General features: G+C 41.3%; 1 protein-coding gene and 1 non-coding gene across 5 annotated transcripts in view; one reads left to right on the top strand and one right to left on the bottom strand.

Moving 5' to 3' along the window:
• Nucleotides 1-2011: 2011 nt before the first annotated feature.
• Nucleotides 2012-2084, bottom strand: TRNAC-ACA. Its single transcript has one exon. It is a non-coding gene; the product is annotated as a tRNA-Cys (tRNA).
• A 990-nt stretch (nt 2085-3074) lies between these two features.
• LOC122444794 (interleukin 1 receptor accessory protein) overlaps nt 3075-22273 on the top strand; it is a 139792-nt gene continuing 120593 nt past the window's right edge. The window contains exon 1 of one of the 4 annotated variants that reach the window (XM_043473419.1): nt 3075-3251. The gene's annotated coding sequence lies outside the window, so the exon portion shown is untranslated. Of the gene's footprint in view, nt 3252-4098; nt 4144-22273 lie in introns of those variants that run through there. The other 3 variants (XM_043473421.1, XM_043473422.1, XM_043473420.1) reach the window with 3 other exon arrangements.

Genomic DNA, 22273 nt, shown 5'->3' with positions numbered 1-22273 from the left:
CAATTTTTTCACTTTTCTTACAATTCTAGAAAAACTGGAGGAGCAGGCATACATAAAGAGCTTGTTTTGAACATGTGAAGTTTCAAGTGTGTATGACACATCTAAGAAGAGATAAGAAGGAGGCAATAGGGGAAACAGTCTGTGATTCCTATGGCATATTTAAATATGAAAGTTTTTAATCACATAAATGCCTGAGATGAGATGTCCTAGGGAGGGACTATAGGCATGCCAAAGACTGGATGGAAAACAAGGAGTCAAGTAAAAAAGAGTCTGAAGGAGAAACAACTGTATCTGATGCTTCTAAACAGTTATAGTAAGAAGGCCAAGAATTGACCGCTGAAGTTGGCAAAGTGAAAGTCATTAGTTATAGTCATGTTGCCTATGAAGTGTTAGGGACAAAAGTCAGATTGGACTGGGTTCAAGAGAAAAACAAATTCTGAGGCCCCCTTACAACTATTTGCAAAATAATTGAAAATAACTTGAAAAAAGAAGTAGAGGCTAGCAGCAGAGGGAAGAAGCAAGTAATGATGCTTTTCCAATAGTCAGTCAATTTCAAAATATTTTTCTGAGCATTTCTAATGCACCCAACACTGTTAGGCACTGACATCAGTGAGCTTGCAACCTCATTCATTCATCCACAGTTGTTCACTAAATGCCTAGTATGTGAGGTTTTCAAACATTTTCTAATTGTACAGTAACATTTGGCCATTAAGCAAAATAAAAAAGAAAAATACTTCCATAATTTTGACACATGAACATTTTCCACAGTCCTTTCAATCACTGTCCGTGTTTTCATACCTTTTACACAACATTTTTGATTATCTCTTTTCCTTTGTAGACAGAGTTTCATAATCTGTTAATTATGACAGTAAATACTTTATTGTGTGAGTATACAGCACTGGTTATTTAACCATTTTCATTCTCAGTCACTTGTTTGTCTTAAAATTACAATATTAACATTGTGATGACTTGTCTATGTAGTATAATTCTCATCAAACTAGGACTATCTCCTCAAAGTCCAAGAGTACATCTGGTTAAATTCTGAATCACCAACATGTGCCTGGCACAGAGTCAGGACTTCTAGAAAGTACATGAGACTATCTATTAAGAGCAAGAAGACTGCCTCAGTTCTCATTTTGCAGTCTCATCTTGTAGGCTAGTGGCCTTGGGCAAGATATGACTTCTCCGTCAGGTCTTCATATTGGAGATAATCTTCATATTGGAGATAATAATAGTAACTTACAGATGATTGTGAAAATTAAATTAACTGATATATATAAGCATATTATATATATCAGTATATATATATTATATATAATATAAGCATATATATATTGTATAAGCATATATAATATATAAGCATATATTATAAAAGTTTTCAATGAGCATATTATATCAGAAAAAAATATTTGATGGCCTGAAATATATTTCATGAGTGAGTGAATAATAAATCAAAGAACAGTTTTGCTTCTTCTTCATAAAATAAACTTTTAAAATTTTAGATTGTTTCGTTTTTGGTACAATGTTGTGAACAGGTACTGTGTGCCAGGTATCCAGAGACAAATGCTTTCTCAGGAGTGATTTCCATAAGCGATAGCAGTAAGTGAAACAACATGAACATGACTACAGCTTTAGTAATATTGTTATTTTACCTTAGGGAGTTCAACCATTTGAGGCAGCAGTGTCTGAGTTTTGCATTGCTGTTCATCTCCAGCTGGTACCTAGAGACTGGCACCCCTTAGTTCTACTTACTAATTCATGAGGACCTTTTTCCTTCACATCTTTTTTCTCCTTCTCTTTAATTTCTTTCTTTGGATCTCAATTTGTTGGATAAATAAATAAATAAGATTCAAATAGGTAACTTAGAACAGAAAGAAAAGTGAAAGTGAAGTCACTCAGTTGTGTCCGACTCTTTGTGACCCCATGGACTATAGCCTACCAGGCTCCTCCATCCATGGGGTTTTCCAGGCAAGAATACTGGAGTGGGTTACCATTTCCTTCTGCAGGAGATCTTCCTGACCCAGGGATTGAACCCGGGTCTTCTGCATTGTAGGCAGACGCTTTACCGTCTGAGCCACCAGGGAAGTTCTAAGAACAGAAGGTAAGTCATAAATGTGGTACAGTAAAACATGCGTGAAGAGACAAGTCAACTCGGCTTTTGTTGGGAGTCTCAGAAGTGAGGAAAGGTGTTGAAGGGCCTTGCCAGCCAGGAAGGAATGGTGATGGACTAGCAATAGAGAACAAGGTCCTTGAACAAAGAAGTCGACAGTCATTGTAAAGCTCAGGATGACTACACAGACTACCATCTAGAGTGGGAGAAGTTGGCTGAGGGCTCTTTCAGAAATCTGGAGAAAAGGGAGTGAATGAAAAGGAGTGATTCTTTTGCGATCGCTTGGTTCTATATCGATTATTTAATTCATTCACTAATTCAGTATACATGTACCGAGTGTCAACTTTACGCCAGGCACCTTGCTAGGCACACCAGTACACGCCAGTGGAAAATACAGATTTCATTTTGCTGTCATGAGCAATAGTTTGTTCCCATGACTGTTACTTGCAGCGGAGCAGGGGCTCCGGACCACCAAGGTCGAGTATGTTTCTTCCTGTAGCGCTCTGGGTTTGGCACACGATGGGGGCGCAAATTCTGCACAGACTCAGGGCTTTGGTGCAGCAGAGAGTTAAATACACAGAGCCGGGAAGAGGCAGGGTGACAGCGTTCTCGACCATGAGACCAGGATCTTGCAGTGAGCGCAAGTGTACGTCTCTTGTGTGAGGCAGAGGCACATCTACCCGAAGCGCCTGGCGTCGTGCCAAGCTGCGGGACCCACGCTCTCGCTCTCTGCGCGCTCCAGTCTGCCCAGGAGGTGGCCGGGCACCGAAGGGCCTAGCGCCGCCTCGGGTTGGCGGGCGGCGGGCCGGGCGCTGCTCCTCCTCGCCGCGGGCGGGGCTGCTGGGGGTGCCGCCCCGCGGCCTCAGCTCTGGGAAGCCCGGAGCGCGGGTGGCTGGCGAGCCGAGGAGGCGGGTGGAGCCGGAGCCGCGCGGCGGCGGCCAATCGCGCAGCGGCAGGGGAGGAGCCCCAAAGGGGGAAAAAAGAAAGTGCGGCGGAAAGTAAGAGGCTCATTGCGGGAAGACTGGCCGGATCGGGGTCCCCGGGGCTGGGCTTTGGCCAAGCGCACGGAAAGATTCGGAGCTGGGCGATCCTGCACTCGTTCCCGCCGCCTTCACCACGTCCTCTCTTCCTCCCAAGAAAGGTGAGTCTGGTGCGGTGATGAGGGCTCGTGGGATCACCGACCTACCGAATCTCAGCGTGGACGGGTTCTGACAGATCTTCTCCTTCAACCCTGTTTTACAGAAGGGCAAACTGAGGCACAGAGCGAGGCAGCGGCTGGGATAGGTCGCACAGCTGGTTAGTGCTGGGGTCAGGACTCGAACCCACTGTCCGGAGTCCCATCCTTGCTTTGTAAACATTTAAGTAACGCCGTTACGGGAGGGCTGCGCGTCGCTACACCGTTCTCGCAGCTCTGAGGGATCTACCCTGGTATACCCCCGTCTTGATTTCTCCGGAGTGCTGCTGTGAACCATGAGGAGAGATGGGGGCAGTGTATCCCAGCGTGGCCACTGGGCATCACGTCGCTTCCAGCCTGGACCTGTGACAGCCTGGGTAAAGGCTGCTTACAGCTTCCCTCCCTCTTTCCCGACCTGTTTTCTCAGAAACATGCCCCGCCGAGGGGGGTCTGTCAGACTCTTGGTGGGGTCAGTGGAGAGGTGAGGGACGTCCCAGCACCAGTCACCCCGTTTGGTACCCTGCTCTCTTCAGCCACAGGGGAAGCGGGGCCAGTGGTCCTGGGGGAAATAACGATGCTTCTCATATAGGATTAGGTGACCTCACAGAACCATAGCCACTCTCACTGCTAAGTCCTGGGAAGGAAGGAGGCAGTTGAGTTGCACAGAAAAATCACAAACATGATAGCAAACTTCTGCCGTTTCCTTTAAGAGCCGGTGCCCAGCCTGTCTTGCCTCCACCCCCTAGTTGTGAAATCCTGAAACACTGCTCTGCTCCAGGATCTCAGGTTAGCTACCAGCTGAGGAGGATTTACCTGGCTTTCTCTCCAGCTCTGCCTCGTTTTAACTGTGTGAACTTGGGCAAGTTATTCAGTCTTTTTGATACTTAGTTTCGTTTTTTCGTTTTTTGTTTTTTGTTTTGTGTGTGTGTGTGTGTGTGTGTGTGTGTGTGTGTGTGTGCCTGTTTTTGGTCCAGCCGTAAAATGGAGATTTTAATGGTCACAAAGAGTCCTTCGGTCACTTGGGAGGATGAAACGGGGTAATTCAGACCGCATGGTTATCACAGTGCCTGACTTGGCACCTGGTCAATTTGACATTGATGGCAGCAATTGTAAATATTGTTACATGTTAACCTTGGAGACAGTGGGTTTTTTAGGAAGCTGATTTTTCAGATAGAGTGACTTTTTTTTTTTTTTAATCTGGATGTTGTGGTGTTTCCTTCTTTGGAGTTTGAACAGCTCTTTTATAGTGTTTTCTGAATGCCCTCTACATGTGACTTTGATCGTAGATGCTTGACTTGGAATATAAAATGTTTCTCAGTGATGCCAATTCCCTGCTAGTTTTTAGGTCAAACCTCAGTTCTGTGAAACTTTGATCTGAGGCTGCCTTTATTGGCAAAGAGGGTCTTGAATTTGATGAGAGGTAGAAAGACAAGAGGAGAAGTTACAAGTTTCATCTATGTTGCAGACTATTCTAAACCTTTTATTCCTGCTGTCTCAGGTCAGACAAGCAGCTTTATACTTTTCAGCTAGTATAGGAAAACAAGAAGATTTACATGCATTTCTTTTGGATTATACAGTGATGCTCCTAAATTCAGTCCCTCTGGACACAAACCTCACATAAACACAAACATCCATATGTGTCCACCCTCTCTGGTCATCCTTTATTATTGGTATTATTGGTACTTTAACATGAAGTAGTGTCCCTTATATACCCCCACCTGGAATGTAACAATTGATTTTATTCTGATTGACTTCATACAGTTATTTACTATTATCTCCTGGCTGTGCTGTAAGTCCCTGAACTGAGCATCCAGTATTTATAGTTGGCTGCCTGCTTTACGCTCCATTGCATATGCCTGTAGTACTGAAGTATGCAGGGTGGGGGTGTGACACACCTGGGGGAAAGGACAGGGTTTGGTGGTCCCCTTAGGTACCTCCCACACAAGGAATTTGCAGGGGATGGGAATGCTTGCTTCTGTCAGCCTGTTCCGTGTGCATGCATTGTGATGAGCTGGCCAGGATACATCTGAACGCATGCCTGAGACCGGGGACTTGTAGGGAAAAGGAAAATGTTCAAAATAAGGTCAGAACAAGGGGATGGGAGATTGAAAGCTGACTCCTTTTAGTTCTGGTTTTTCAAAGAAAGGTTATTCAGTTATACCTTTTCTCCTTATCTAGACTGTTTTATATATATATATATATATATATATATATATATGTATATGTATATGTATATATATGCCTTTACAATTTCCAGTGTATTCCATATGTGTTAATGGGTGTAGTAATAGTGGAAGGATAATACGATGATATGATAAAGTATGAAAAAAGCCAGTTTTCTGATCAAATTCAAATTCCATCTCTAATTCCTATGTAGCTGGGTAATGCTAAGCAATTTATCTCACTGTTTAGAGTTTCTGTTTTACCCCATTCTAAAGTGAAAAAAATGCTTACCCCAAGGATTCATATAAAGAGAAAATTAAGTCAGATAATGTAAAATGAGTGTAGTGAGTAGGTGCTCATTAAATGATATCTCTTCTTAGCTGATCTCAATTTATTGAGAAGAAAATTGAATGAGAGTCAGAGAAAGAAGTTGTCAAGGGTCAGGTGGTTAGTAAATTTCAGCCTTAGAAATACAGTTCACATCTTTTGACTTCTAGTGGAGAGCTTTTCCTGTCACTTCGTGTCATCTCTCCAGTGACATCGGTAGCAATTTACTTCACTTGTTAGGGTGACCTTACTTTTTTGGTGATTTCAGGGTATCCATTTTGTCCTGAAGAGGATAGTAACTTGCTGAGAGAACTATGCTCTGTAGAGTTTGGTGGGGCAGCTGTCAGGAGAAGAAGTTTCAAAGTGATGAACCTCTAGGGCAGCCTGTCTGCTCACATGTATCTGACGCAGTACACCTTCAGTTCCTAGGCAGAAGGGTACCATGAAGATATAAAGTGCAGAGTTACGTCATGGTTTTCTTCCTGTTCTGGATGGTTTCTTCTTTCAGCCATCCTCGTGCTAATACTCAGAGCCTTAAGAAGACTAAGGAATAAATGCCATGAGTGACCACTGCATTTTTCTCTTCTTTTGTCTAATTCCAAGGATGGAAAGGGTGGGATATAGTGAACAGTATGCAGAGGCAGCATTTATAGGAAAGACCACTGCTGGCTGGTGATGCTGATCACTGGTCTGGGGTTCAGTCTTCCCGGTGGAAACTGATGGCTGCAGGCTTATGAAGGAAAATGAACAGATCTGTTTCTGGCCCAGACAGTAGGGCCATTTATCTGTTGAGACTTCAGGTTTCTTTGCTTTGCAGCAAGCAGACCGGCTGGCAAATACATTTAGGGGAGAAACACTGTGTTTCTTGCTTTTGGCATCTGGAAGCATATGTTTGCTTTAGCCAAAAGGTAGGCAGTCAGCATCATCTTACCTGGCACAGTTAGAAAAGCAGAAAGGAGCTGGAGAAAATCAGAGGAAGAAGCAGAAGAAAAAGCTAAAGGTTATCTCTGACATACACACAGTTTCATTTGTTGCTCAACTTTGTCAGGCTTTTGCTGATGACACAGATGTAGGATCTGGTGAGTCACTATTGCCTTGCCTGTGAAATATTAAAGAGAGCCACCTACTGTGCTCTACCCATTTTGGAAATTGTTCTGTGGGAGAAACAGAAACCCCAAAGAACAGGAAGGTTACAGAACATTTAGTATCTGGTATTTGGGGGGATTAAATCAGGTTAGCTACTCATTTCCTTTTTTTTATTGAAAGTGAGCATGCATGGCTTACATTGACAAGGTTGTTAGGGGACCTCCTTCTGGTCTGACCATGTTCTGACTAGCTCTAGCAGCTGTGGCAGTGTGGAGTCTTCGAGTCTTCCTGAGGCAAGTTATTATGCTGAGATGTGCCTCAGTCTCCTCAGCTAGAAAACAGGAACACTGACATTTACCTAGAAGCTTGAGTCTGTCTCAGCACCTCATTCATGAGAGGTATTTGCTATACATTAATTCTTTCTTCTGCCATCAGTTCTTTTAACTTATTAATTTGTTCAGTTGTGAAAATCAAAATTTAAGGATTTTTGATTAAATCATTTAGTGATCTGCTTTTAGTGATCCCCATATGGCTTGTACTAAGTGTTTTACCAGCATCATATCATTCAATCCTTATAGTCATCCTGTGTACTTTTGAGGCAACTGAGACTCAGAGAGGTTACATAGCAGGCTGTTGTCAAATAGCACAAAGAGGCACCGCTGCTGAGACCCATCTTTCCCTTTTACTTTAGATCTAGGAAAGACCTGAAATTCTGCAGCCTCTGGACTAGAACTGAGGACCTGAACTGAGACCCATGACCCACCCCTCCCCATCCCATCTTCTGATCCTGGTATTATCTTGCCTGTGCTGGGGGAAGCTGCATTACCTTTGGGCCTAAAGTGTGAGAGAGCTGGTCTAGTGAATCTCTAAGGCTCTTCTGCTGCAATGCATTGTTATTTTTCTCTAAGATTCCTTTCAACTCTGAAATTCTATCACCACATCTCTTTGTAAAAGTCAAGGCTAAAGATTGAAAGGGGAATGAAGAGAAAATACCCTGATTGTTTTATGCCAAGAAACCTATTTTCTGGTTAAATAGAGGAGGGCAAAGGAAATCAGCATTCATCAGTGCATGTACTTCTGTCATTTCATTTAAGCATAAAAATAACTCTCAGATCTATATTATTGTCTGCCTTTTACAGATGAAAGAACTGAGGCTCTGAGAGACTTAGAGAATTGCCTACAGTTATCCAATTAGTGAGAATTAGAACCTGTGTGTCTGAGCACACAGCTCTTTGGTCAACTCTCCAGTGTTTATTAGACACTGTACCATAAGACCTGAGGACTCACATAGCTAGATTTATCAATATCTCCTCTTGTATGTTCACACCACACCACCTTAAACTACTATCGCCTTTCCCCTACTTTTCTTTCCAAACCTGCTATTCAAATTTTTTCTTGATTTTTCCAAGTTTTGGAGACCCTTTTAAATGCTTGTAACATATTCTTTCTGTCTCTATGGTAATCATAAGTTTTTAAAAAATTTTCTTTTTATTACTGTTGGCCAATATTTTGTCCGTTAGTATTCTTGTACAAGTTCATGATGAATACCTAAACAGCTGAGGAAATGGTTTATCCTGCCTCATACCTAGGGCAGGGTCCTGTACTCAAAATGTGCAGAGTTTAATGAATGATGGATTCATGCTATATCATGTACTGTAGCATTGGTTTTCTAGTTTTCTCATACTTTATTACATGTGTTCAGTCATTCAGTCATGTCTGACTCTTTGAGACCCCATGGACTGTAGCCTGCCAGGGTCCTCTGTCCATGGGATTTCCCAGGCAAGAATACTGGAGTGGGTTGCCATTTCCTCCTCCAGGGGTTCTGCCCAACCCAGGGATTGAACCTGCATCTCCCAGGTCTCCTGCATTGCAGGCAGATTCTTTACTGCTGAGCCACACCAGGGAAGTCCATACTTTATCATATCATTCATTATTGCAAAGGCTATCTCTACAAACTAGTAAAGTAACTTTATTATTTTTTTTAATTTTGTGGTCACAAAATCACACAAAGGATGAGGAGTCACAAATTTTAATAAGGTTGAATATCACTGGCTCAGTCATGGAAAAAGAGACTTTTTTATCCCAATAATACATGGCATTTTGCAGCAAACACAGTGAACGATGACACTGAAGTTCATGCTTGCATATATTGACAGCAAGGCCAGTGTCAAGTGACATAAATGAATTACCTGCAAGAAAGTAGGAAGTTTCCAGGGAAGTGGGCAGTTGCAGCGAACTTTGATCTTGATTTCTAAGAGCGGTGAAAAAGTCCAGCTCTTACTTGATATAATTGGATGACCTTTTATGACTAGTTTACATGTAGGAGATGCCTGCGGTTTTTTCTTGTCCAGCATGTAAGCCCTTATGATTACACAGGCTTCTTCTTTGCCCAATCAATGCTAAAAGCAACAGAAAAGAGAACCAGTCATTTTATAAACTCTGATATCTGAAAATGTTCTTTTCATAGATAACACAGTTCCTTCCTTAAGCCAGTTATGGTTAGATGCTATGGTGACCTAAAATTATGGTTGTGTAAGATTCTGGGCTTTACCATCAGACCATCTGCCCTGGGTTTGACCTTGAACAACTTATGTGGTCTGTCTCTACTTTATTCTCATCATCTATGAAAGGGATAATAAACACATATCATCTAGCTTTTGGTCGGTGTCAGCCAGATGCCAAAACATTTGTTAAGATCCTGGTATGTAGGAATTTTAACCTTTATTAGAATTAACAACTGCAATGATATTCATGTGCATATCCAAATTTATACTGTATTAGAGACTAGAAGGCCTAGGTTGAAATTAACAGTTTTTGGTTTTTATAGAATTTTAAGCCCTCAAAATGCATATTTTTTTTTCTTTCTTACAATAATCTGAGGTAACCAAAGTAACTGTTTTCAGCATCATTTAACATCCTGAGTTTGAGAGGCTGAATATTTGCAGAGGTCACACAACCAGTGAATAGTGGAGCTGGGACTTGGACTCTAGCTTTCTAACTCCAAGGCTGTATTTTTTCCCCCTTGATCATTCAGTCCACCAACCCTGGTACTGGTCAGTAGCTTCTCCTTCTCTGAGAGTCCTTTTTCTCACCTCTAGAATGAGGAATTTGGATGAGGTGCTCTCCCAAGGCATGGTGTTCTGTGAGTCTGTGCCTGTAGAGTGATGACTTAGAGGCACCATGGGAAGCTAAGAGTAGAACTATACTCTTAGTTCCATGGAGGCATCCACACATATGTCATGGCACGAGGAATGTCATAAAATCCAGATACCTGGCAGCCTTCTTGACCTCAGTGAGAATCACAAGTGAGCAGATCCATACGAGGCAGATCCATAAAGATACCTTCTGTGTCCTTACGGATGTGGTTTTGCCACATTCTCACAACCTGCAACGGTTTTCCCCTTCTGGATCCAGGTTTTGGGGTGGGAGGAGTAAACAGACACCTGGATTAGGCATGTTGACATTTATTGTTTGGTAAATGAAAAGAGAGATTTTTTATATATATATATACATATATATAAAGGAAGGAAGCTCTTCCTAAAGGAAGCTCTGTAGCACCATTAATCACATAGTAGTATGTGTTAGTTGCTCAGTTGTGTCTGACTCTTTGTGACCCGACCCCATGAACTAGCCTGCCAGACTCCTCTGTACATGGGATTCTCCAGACAAGAATACTGGAGTGGGTAAGCCATTCCCTTCTACAGAGGATCTTCCTGACCCAGGGATCAAACCCCAGTCTCCTGCATTGCAGGCAGATTCTTTACCATCTGAACCACAGGAAAGTCCCTATTAACCACCATAATCTTATACAAAGGAATAAAGGAATAAAATATGTAGCTTGAATTTGGTTTGTCACATTATGAGCATATTTTCTGCTTTCTTCTTGGCTAATTTAGTGCCCATTTGAAGAAGCTTGGCTGTCACTGAAATAGATATAGGAGTTCATTCAGCTTATAGAAATGATGGACACTTGTGAGTGTAATACATACTAAAGAGCACTTTTCTGGAAGATTATACTTCTGTTTTCCAATTCCAGTGTAAGACAATGGCAGGGTTGGGCTTTGAATGGATAAAGTGGGTAATGAAAAGCTGGCTGGCTTTGAAGTCAGAGTTGGATTTGAATCCTAAATACTGATTGTTTAGCCTGCCCAGACTTGGTTTTGTCATCTGTGAAATGGTAAAAAAGTCTGTTCTAGCCATCTGCTAGTTAGACAGACATCTATATTTATATCTACACTTATATCTATATATTTACTTACAGAGGTTAAAGTAAGATGAAATATATTAAGTCCATGGCTCTTAATATCTGGCTCCTAAAAGGCCTTCTTTATCTTTTCCTCCCTCTTAACTCAGCACTACTGTTACTCCAAAACCTTTCCCCAGTCTTTTTTAAAAGTCTGTATTGAGTTTGCTACAATATTATTTCTGTTTTGTGTTTTGGTTTTTTGGTCGAGAGACATGTGAGGTTCTTAGCTCCCCTACCAGGGATTGAAGCTGCACCCCACGGGTTGGAAAGTGAAGTCTTAACCAATGGATCACCAGGGAAGTCCCAGCCTCTCCCCTTTGATGAAACTCAGATAAAACCATGCTGAAGCTGAAGCTCCGATACTTTGGCCACCTGATGCAAGGAGCTGATTCATTGGAAAAGACCCTGATGCTGGGGAAGATCGAAGGCAGGAGGAGAAGGGGACAAGAGAGGACGAGATGGTTGGATGGCATTAATGACTCAAGGGACATGAGTTTGAGCAAACTCTGGGAGACAGTGAAGGACAGAAAAGCCTGGCGTGCTGCAGTCCATGGGGTCACAAAGAGTCAGACACAACTGAGCAACTGAACAACAACAACTTCAACAGATAAAACCAGATAAAAAGTGGGAATATATCAAGTAGGTACTTCAGCTGGTCTGAGAAAATCTTTCCCAGTTTGGCCATCAGTGGAGATGGTAAACGCCAGGAAGTAAATGTGATAATTTACTTTAAAACATTTAGAAAGTTTTCAGATGGAGGAGGAATTAGACTAGTGATAAATTGTGGAGTGTGGACCATCTACATCTGAATCATCTGGATAGTTTGTTAAAGTAGCAGGTACCTAGGGCCTCTGTACTGAAGTCTGGGAATTGATAGATTAAAATTTTCTATACTGAGAAGCAGTGTATTCTAAGAGTCCACAGTCATTTTGCATAGGTTCAAATTCTGGCTCCATCTGTGTAACACAGGACAAGTTATATAACTTCTCCATATAAAATGAGATAAACAAAGTAGATTACTCATTGGGTGGTTAAAACTAAATAAGTTAATATCTAAGAAGTACCCATAAGACAGACCAGCATAAGTAACCACCCTTTATTTTTCTCAGTGTATAAGGCAGTCTTTAAGATACCTTGCAAGGCCTCCTATGATTTCCATTCTGTTTCCTCTCGGACTCGGGGTCCCAGATAACTACATGGCTAGCTCCTTCATCTCCTTGAAGTCTTTGCTCAGTATCTGGTCAGTGAAGGATATTTTGACTGTTTTATTTTTTATTTTTAAAATATTTATTTTATTTATTTATTTGACTTCTCTGGGCCTTAGTTGCAGCACTCGAACTCATAGTTGTGTCATGTGGGATCTAGTTCCCTGATCAGGGATTGAACCCAGGCCCCATGTATTGGGAGTCCTAGCCACTAGACCATCAGAGAAGTTCATTGACTGCTTTATATCATTAAAAAATTCCCCCTCATCCTGCTTCCTGTTCCCACTCCTGGCATTCCTGATGTTACTTACCCTGCTCAACTTTTTCTTTAGTCCATAATAGTTATCACCTTATTGGCTTCCACATGCTATTTAATATATTGTCTATTGTTTAGTGATTAGTGTACGTCCACCTGAGTAAAATCCACAAAGGCAGAGACCTTTATTTTTCTCACTTCTGTATCCTGGGTACCTAGCAAATAGCATCTGCCTAAATGATGCAAATAGCATCATGAGTAAATGATGAATGAATAAATTATAGTTGTTAGTATTATTTATCCCCATAGAGTAAAAAGAGGTAGATGGAAATGGATAAGTAAATGAATTACAAACTCAGGTTCAATCCCTGGATCAAAAAGGACACTTGGAGAAGGAAATGGCAACCCACTCCAGTATTCTTGCCTGAAAAGCCCCTTGGACAGAGAAGCCTGGCAGATTACAGTTCATGTGGTCATAAAGAGTCGGCCATGAGTGAGTGACTGAACAACAACAAAACAAATATAAAATAATGAAATAACCAGTTCTCTCTATATACATACACTTATACATATTCGCCTATGTATGTGTACATGTATATTAGCATATCGACTATATATTTAGAATATTGAAATATAAATTTATATGTGTGCAAAATATGTGTGTATACATAAGTGTGTATATACGTGCATTTAGAAATTATCCAAAATTGCCTTGGAAAGCAGAGGTGATTGAGGTGATTCCTTGATGTTAGCGTTACTATGAATAGCTTGAGAGAGATATCAAAGGAAAAATATATATGTGTGTGTGTAAATATATACACACACACATAAACAGATAACAAATAAGTAAACAGAAAAAATACAAATAATTTCAGGATAAGAAATAAGGGGAAATAGGGCCTGAGATGAAAATAATGACAACAACAATGTTGGAGGCTGTTGGAGAAGGGCAGTTTTAAGTAGAGTAGTCAGGGGTAACATCTCTGAGAAAGTGATGTTTGAGCTAGGAAAAAGATTGAGAAGGAGCCAGGATTGTTCTGGTCATGGTTAAAGTGGCAGGGCCTGATGAGAGGAAAAGAAGGGCTGGGGATGAGGTCCTCAGATCAGCAGGGAGTAGATCAGAGTGGCCTTAGAAGCCGAGGTGAGGGGTTTGGATTGTATGCCAAATGCTGCAGGAAGTTACTGAAAGGGCTAAGGTTTGACATATTTGAAACCAACAGAGAGTGAAGGAAAATGGAAGAATTTATTTCTAAGGTGAAGAAACAAATTGTTCTGATCTCAGGTAGGTTCCTAGAACAAACGAGGATACAATTTACTTTCACTGATGAGTCATTCATAGCCTTTCTTTCCCATTTTAATGTCCAGCAAAACAACAAAAGAAGCAGGTTAAATAGGCAAAATCAGTTTCCTTTTCTTTTTCTCAAAGGGTATCATTATTTTTTCCAAATACACTAAGTAATCAATGGATATGTATGCACTGTTGCTCAATTCAATTCAGCTGGAAATTTTGCAGTTCTTGTGTAGGTGTTTTATGTAATCAGTCCCCCAAGACATTGGACCTAGAGCTCTTTCTTTATGAGATTTTAGGTACCATTTTCTGAAATCTGCTCTCCTAAAGGCTGAACATGTGAAAGGCAAATTTAATTCTACCCGAGATCAATTTCTTCTTGCTGGTCTAAAAGTCTAAATGGTACCTAACTCTTCTCTCAAAAAGTAGAACTTCTCCATGAAGTCTTTACTGACACATGCATCCATAGGCTCATACATGTCTCCTAATAATGTAAACTTTACAAGTATTAATTTATCAAAGCCTCAGAATTAGTTTAAGAGGTAGGTGCTATTATAATCACCATTTTACAGAAGAGAAAACTGAGGCCAAGGTCACTGAGTTAGTCAGCTGTAGAGTCAAGTTTGAGCTGGGGCAAGCTTAACCATTGTTCCATATTCCTTGCCCTTGATTGTAAGAAGTGACCCTCAATGTTTTATTTATCTCTGCTTGTTCCACTTCACGATGTTTCCTATGAAGGAATAGTTCAATAAATGTATTGAATCAGTGAACAAATGTGTGACCTTTTAAACTGTATTATTTTATTAGCATAGAGTAATAAACATGTGTGTTTCAGACTGCAACAACCTGGGCAGGGTAATGTACTTAATCTCCCTGAGATATGGTAAAATTACTTCACATCTCTAACCCTGTTTCCTCATTTGTGTTATTGGCATAAGGATGTAGAACTTTTTTTAGGATTAAATACATTTATAAAGTGCTTAGCAGAGTACCTGCAACATAATTAGTACTTAGTCCACTTAAGCTGCTTTTATTATTTTTTGAGCTAAAACAACCTCTCCAAACATGCTTACACATACCATTTAGTTCTTCAGTTGCACTAGTTTTATTAACTTCATTTAAAAATCAAAGCCCCAAATCCAATCATATAATCAGTGTATAATTTTGTTCCAGGACCCATTCTGGTACCTTGCCCTCAGCAAGACACGTCAGTAGGTAGAAGGGCCAGTCATGAGGAACAATATGGGGTAAAGGTGATGTAGGTTGCCTTGATTCTATCCTCCAAACATCCCTGCAGGCAGCACTTCTAATCCTGCCCATCTCCAGCCAAACCTGGCTTGATGTAAAATTATTTTATCTTCCAGTGATGGCCCCAGAGCGTTCTGGGTGACTTAGGAAAAACAGCCAAAGACTCAAATTTTGCCCCAGATAACACTTAATGAGGCTAATTTATACAACTTGCCAGGCGTTTAGGACCTCTTGCTAATCATTATCACTAATATTGATCCAATGCTTCTTGTGTGCCAGGAGCTGTGCTGAGTGCTTTATTTCCATGATCTCATTCAATCCTTTCTCAAACGCATGTGAGTTTTAAATTTTAGTTGTGAACTACAGGAAAAAATTTTCAAGTGCCACAGTTGCCTCCTTGTGTGTATTGGGAGCTGTGATGATAAAAACAAATATTTCTTACAAATGTTTTTTGCAACATTTTTCTTCCAAGGCAAACTGAGCAAGGTTGTAACACCTTTAGAGTCTCCTGGGACCTTCCCTGCAGTGAAGAGGTGTTTGGCAGAGAAATGAGGCAACGGCTGTGGGGGAAGGCGAGAAGCTTCATTCTAGTTGACAGTTTATTTCACCCTGGAAGAAGCTGGCAACAATGAACTCCGTCCTATTTTGTTGGCTGCCTTTACTTGCTTCTTGGTAGGAAACCAATGTGGTGGGGATATATAATGACTTTCTTTTCTGCTTTCTTTATGAGATATTTTAAAAGGTGTGATTTTTATGGTCCCACGTCTCCCAAATTTGATGACTTCCTTGGAGCAAAGGTACACAAACACTAGAGAACAGTACCTGAATCATAGTTGACACTCATTACACATGTGTTGAATAAATGCATGACAAAATAAAAATAAAAAATCCTTTTTTTTTTCTGAGAATGGGTGCTACTATGGGATTTTTTTTTTCTTTTTTCTTTTTATTAGTTGGAGGCTAATTACTTCACAACATTTCAGTGGGTTTTGTCATACATTGATATGAATCAGCCATAGGTTTACACGTATTCCCCATCCCGATCCCCCCTCCCACCTCCCTCTCCACCCGATTCCTCTGGGTCTTCCCAGTGCACCAGGCCCGAGCACTTGTCTCATGCATCCCACCTGGGCTGGTGATCTGTTTCACCATAGATAGTATACATGCTGTTCTTTTGAAATATCCCACCCTCACCTTCTCCCACAGAGTTCAAAAGTCTGTTTTGTATTTCTGTGTCTCTTTTTCTGTTTTGCATATAGGGTTATCGTTACCATCTTTCTAAATTCCATATAAATGTGTTAGTATGCTGTAATGTTCTTTATCTTTCTGGCTTACTTCACTCTGTATAAGGGGCTCCAGTTTCATCCATCTCATTAGGACTGATTCAAATGAATTCTTTTTAACGGTTGAGTAATATTCCATGGTGTATATGTACCACAGCTTCCTTATCCATTCATCTGCTGATTGGCATCTAGGTTGCTTCCATGTCCTGGCTATTATAAACAGTGCTGCGATGAACACTGGGGTGCATGTGTCTCTAAATCTCAATAGCTATTATATTTTTTGTTTTTGTTTTAAAAGTAATTTCAAAAGAAGATTATTCTAAAATATGTAACATTACTTAATATTGGTGATTCAGGACAGTTTATTGGATGGACTGTAATTCCTTTAGAATTTAGTGAGGTGAGATCATTTACTTGTATACTAAATGGCCTCAAACTGGTATCCTTTAAATTTGTATAATCTGATTTTCATAAATTTTCTCTTTCATTGTCTGCTATTATTTCTTGTTTTTAGCATGTCTTACTCTACCAGTTATCTTTCTATGCTCTGTACAGTTAGCTCTTTCTGCTTTTCTATAGGCTAGGGAGCCAACTAATGAGTTTTACTAGAACCATGTATAAGATAAGAATAAATAGTGTTGGATTCAGACTGGAGAGGCTCTTTAAGGGAAAAGAATGGAAAGGTAAGGTGGCTTAGAAATAATCTCCATATAAGTGAGAGAATGCCATACACAGTAGCATTAGTTCTTCCTTGCCCATGTTATTAGAAAGGGATTGGTTGTATGGATAAGTCATTTACTCTTTTGAATACTAAGCAGTGTTTGAGATCCTTCTGTAGTTAAAACCTTGATGAGATTTGAAGATTCAATTGCAACTGCATAAGCACAACTCCAGAAGAATAAGAATTTATAGATCATTATGAAAGAAAGATGCACGAGAGGTTGTATTGATGATGTAACTTGTATAATAGTTTAGCCTAAGGGTCTATAATGTAACTTTTAAAAGATATGTGGTAAAATATTTTGATGTTTTGACGGAAGAAGCAGCTGTGTCACTCAGGAAGGGGTTTATGAGGAAGTGGTATTTGAAGTGAATCTTGAAGTGATGGACAGGTTTTGGACACAGAGAGATTGGTGAGGAGGAATGACGAATGACGTATGTGTTAGGGACGGACCAGGGAAGCAGAAATGATATGGATGAATGGTATGGAATATGGAATTTATCATAAGGATTAGCCTCACAATGGTGGGAGAAGCGGGGCAAAGAAAGCCCCCAAAGAAGATGGTTGGGGGGTCACTAGGGACCCTGCTAAGGAGCCAGTAAAGTAATCTGTTGCCTCTGCCTGTGATAGGCAGGCAGTCAGGAAGAAATGCCGTGAAATGGAAGAAAGCCACCTGGAGCCCATGGGACAAACCACACTGCAGCCCTTAACTGTCTTGCTGCATATCTAACTATACTGTGTGGGTGCCCTGCAGACGGACCTGATACTCTTATCCTTGGAGCTTCATAAATACCTGGCCTTGGGCAGGAAGAAATTGAAGGAGGGATCTGGCAGGAGCGGAGGGAGCAGTGGACCTGTCTGCAGCGCCCACCTAGGAGGTGACGTACAGTAACTTGCATGAGACGCAGTAGTACCCAGGTACCTAGACAGAGCCTCCCAAAGCAACTTCTGCTGCTTTACTTCTCCCCTGCAAATCCCATGCACATTTCCTTTTGGCCAGCCCTAATTCACAACCATACAGAGAAGATGATTCTGAAAAACTTAATTTCAGTTGAACTAATCTGATGAAATTAAAAACCACAAATGATACTACAGATAAAGGAAACATGATGAAAACATAAAGCAAAGGAAGGAATCGGGCACCTTACTGGTCAGAGCCCAGTTTGACCAGGAGATGGATATATGCACATTGGGGTCACTGGAGATCAGACTTAAAAAAGGTGAGTAGAGGCTATGTTTTCAGGACTTTGCATACTCAGTTGAGGAATTTGTGTTTAATCCTGTGAGTCAGGGAGAAGCACTGAATATTCTTGAGCAAGAGAGGGAAATAATCAGACCTGTGTTTTAGATTGGTCTGGCAATTAGTGTCAAAGCATTGGACCTTAGAAAGGGAATAGGTGGGGCAATGAATGAAGATTCTATTATAATAATCCAAGCAAGAAAATTTACATTCCCAGAGCTCTCTTCTGTTCTCACCAAAAGAGGTGACTCAGAGTCATCATAAGAGGCTGTTCAGGACCATCCTGAGAATAAAAAGTCTTTGTGTACATTGCAAGCCAAGCCAGTTTGATCTATGGCTAATATTGTCAACTATAATGTCCTTGTGGCATACAAGATAACTGTCCTTTAAAACTCCCTAATGCTTCTGCTGTGGTGTGTGAAGAGCAAGAGAACATGTGTATGTAGTTGAAAATGAAATTGACTTAGCAACCACATCAGTGTCATTTTGAGAGGAAGATGCTATAATTTATTTATTTTCACTTAGTAAAATAATGCTTTTCGGTTTTACCGAGTGGTAATAGGAGTGTTCCCATGTGTCGGTCCAGTGCCTAACAATTTGCAAACCACTTACATGTCCATTATCTCATTTGATTTGACAACAACTCTGCAAGGTCAGTTTGGTCTGAATTAGTATAAGTGAGAAAACTGAAGCTCAGAGTTGGTGATGACCATCAAGTGACCTCTTAGCCCTTGATGATTCAAGAGCACTCACTGCAGGTCCATAGATTCAATAGACACCTTTCTGTCGCTCATCCTTTCATTTCACCCTGTGCACCACTGCCTGCTAATCTTCTTCGGACACATCTCTGGTTTGACTGTGTCTCTGTTCTAAATCTGTCCAGAGTTTTTGCACTTCATTGACTTCAAGGTCTGTTTCCATCTGGAGAGCAGGCTCCTTGTAACCCAGGTGTTACAGTTCCAGCTGTCTGACACCTCACCCTCCTGCAGGATTTTTACTGTCTTCCCCTCAAAGCACAGAACAACCAAACATAGGGCAAAGAGGAAAGCCTCCTTTACAAAGCTATACCTGAGCAGGTACCTTAGCATCCTGAGGAGATGCACACAATTTGAATTAGGCCATTCCATAAATCTTCCCTAACAGTGGTTCCAAGCACATATTCCTGCATGTTTAACAATATCTCCTGGCTTTTTACTTGTCAAAACACAGCAGATCTCAGTCACTTATCTTGACATTTAAAACACACAGTTACACTCAGTACTGTATGACTGAGATTTCAACAGTGAGCAGCAAGTGCATACAAAAGCTATAACCTCCATCAGTGTACCTTTGCAGTGTTCTGTTCTCCTCGAGGGGTCCCTATGGCATAGGGTGACAACTTCAGGTCCTATACTTCAGGTCATCTAGGGTTGTTGCTGTTATTAATGCCCAGGCATTAATAACACACCAGGGAGCAGGAGGAGGTGTACAGAAATCAAGCTTTCTAGCTGTCATTAAAAGGAATACTTGCAGGAGCTCTCTGAGAATACTGAATCATACAGTCAGAGAGACTAAACCTCTGGCTTTGCAAATAGGCTGGAAAAGGATGTCCCTGGTTTAGAGTCGATCAAACCTGTCTATACCTGGCCTTCCGAGTTCTAGTCCAGTGTACTTTCTGCTCTAATATACGGCTTCTCCTGCTTTGGTTCTCCCACGTGAGCATTGCCCTCATTTCTCTCTGCCCAACAGGTGGGTTTTCTGCTTCCTGAATTTGCTACACTATGTAGGGGAACATTTAGGAGAATTGAAAGCTAGACTCCTAGTAATGAGAAAAAAATAATTATAGCTAAGGAATTGGAATGCTTACTATGTGCTGGGTGCCTTATAAAATTATCTCAGGTGATCCTCATACCTCTAATTCCATGAGCTATCTCACTGACCCCGCCCACAGATAAGGAAATTGAGACTCAGCCTGGCTAAGAAGCTTATACAGCCATTGGGGATTGCAGGCCTGGTCTCTGGGATTCCAAAGCCCATGCTGAAGCCAGATGCTTTGTCCCACTGTGATGCAGTGTCCCCTCTATCCTGGGACCTCATCACATTGCTTATGCACACATGAGCATCTTGTAAATGATGTTTAATTGCTACACTGATCAGTCTGACAATTTCCTAGATATCCAGCTTGGGTGAGCTAGTTCACTGGTCATTTCTGGCCTCTTATTGCTTTCCATTCTCCTTTTTCAATTTCTTTTCAAGTCCGGGTAGCATAGAAAGTGCCTTAATGAGTTGATGCCACTTCTTCCTGTTTTAAAGGCATTTTCATTTCCTCAGTATGCTTTTCTCACTTTGAGGTTTGGAGAGGTGAGTAGGGGAATAAGAACTTTCCAAAAGCCCTAGTCTCCCACCTTTGGGAGCTCTGTGGAGGCTTGAAAATGATGCTTTCAGATACTGGAAATACTGGGTTAAATGTCCAAAGGTTTCTATCGAAGAGAGAGGCACGTTCCTGACATGGCTCCAGAGACTTAACCAGGACAGGTAGGTAGAAATTCCAGGGGATCAGAGTCTTTTATTTTTTTTTTTAAGGGAATCAGAGTCTTGCTTGACATAACGAGATGCATGTACCATTCAGGTCACATGAAAAGTGAACTGGTAACGATTTCACCATCACTAGAGATATTTAACCATCACCCCCTACCCCCACATCCACTTGGCAAGGATATTACAGGGAGAATTGAATATCGGAAAAAGAAGTTTGAATTGAAATGACATTTGAGGGCCTTTCCGGCTTTGAGATTCTGTCTTGAATTCACTTAGAAACTATCTTGGGAATAAAGGTTTGTCCTTGTTATAATGAACACCATCTAGTGATATCGCCTCCTCCCTCCCCACTGTGCTTCCCCCGTCTGAACAACTACTCGATTTAAGAAGGGGACTCAGGATGAGGAAGGATGTGGTTTCCTCCCGCTTGGCAGCACTTCGTGTCAGAATGGAAGCTTGTGTCTGTGCCTGGCACGGATCCGTGGGGCCCTCTTACCAGCCCGGCCGTGTCTGTGACCAGAACACGTGGGAGATGCACTTCCGTGTAGAAAAATCTCCCCCTGGCTGCCAGCTCTGGATTTTTGTTTCTCAATTACTAATGAATGCGGTCTTGCCTAGGGCAGACCTCTTGGAAGAACTAAGACACACCCTGAAACAAGTCTGAATCAGATCAGACAAGCTTCCCCTGCAAAAGAATCCCTCTGCAGTTGGCAGCATGTGAGAAAGTGTCTTTGAGAGCCTTTTCTTCTTGTCATTTCAAAGGAGAGCCGCTTGCAGGCCGGGATGACCGGCGTGCAAGACTCCTGCCCCCACCCCCATTTTCTTTTATTTAAATTTTTTTAATTGGCTTACTACTAATCTGAAAGTTGTGCCGTTCAGAATGGATAATTGATTTAATGTCAGAATTGAGACAGTACCTCTGTTCTTGAAAGGAGTGTTAGAATGATAGAAAGTGTCCAGGAGTTGATTAACAGATTGGATTTGAAAGAATAAGAAGAGAGTTACCAAAACTGGCAGTGGGTCATTCAGACGGGTACTGTGTGTAAGAATGGACAGTGCTTTTCAATTAAATGAGATGATCTTTCCCCTCAGGACTTAAAAAGACTTTACCAATGTCCAACCCAGTTCAGCTTTTTTTTTCCTCAAAGAATTGCTATAGCTAAGTATGCTTTGAGCTTTCCTGGTGGCTCAGATGGTAAAGAATACACCTGCAGTGCAGGAAACCCAGGTTCAAGCCCTAGGTCAGGAGGATCCCCTGGAGAAGGGCATGGCTACCTACTCCAGTATTCTTGCCTGGAGAATTCCATGGACAGAGGAGCCTGGTGAGCTACAGTCCATTGGGTCACAAGCAGTTGGACACAGCTTAGAGAGTAACACTGTTTTCAAGTATGCTTTGCTGAAATCTATTA

Source organism: Cervus canadensis, chromosome 7, assembly GCF_019320065.1.
Source record: "Cervus canadensis isolate Bull #8, Minnesota chromosome 7, ASM1932006v1, whole genome shotgun sequence".
In the NCBI taxonomy this organism is placed as follows: domain Eukaryota; kingdom Metazoa; phylum Chordata; class Mammalia; order Artiodactyla; family Cervidae; genus Cervus; species Cervus canadensis.
This window is presented reverse-complemented; position numbering and strand designations above follow the sequence as displayed.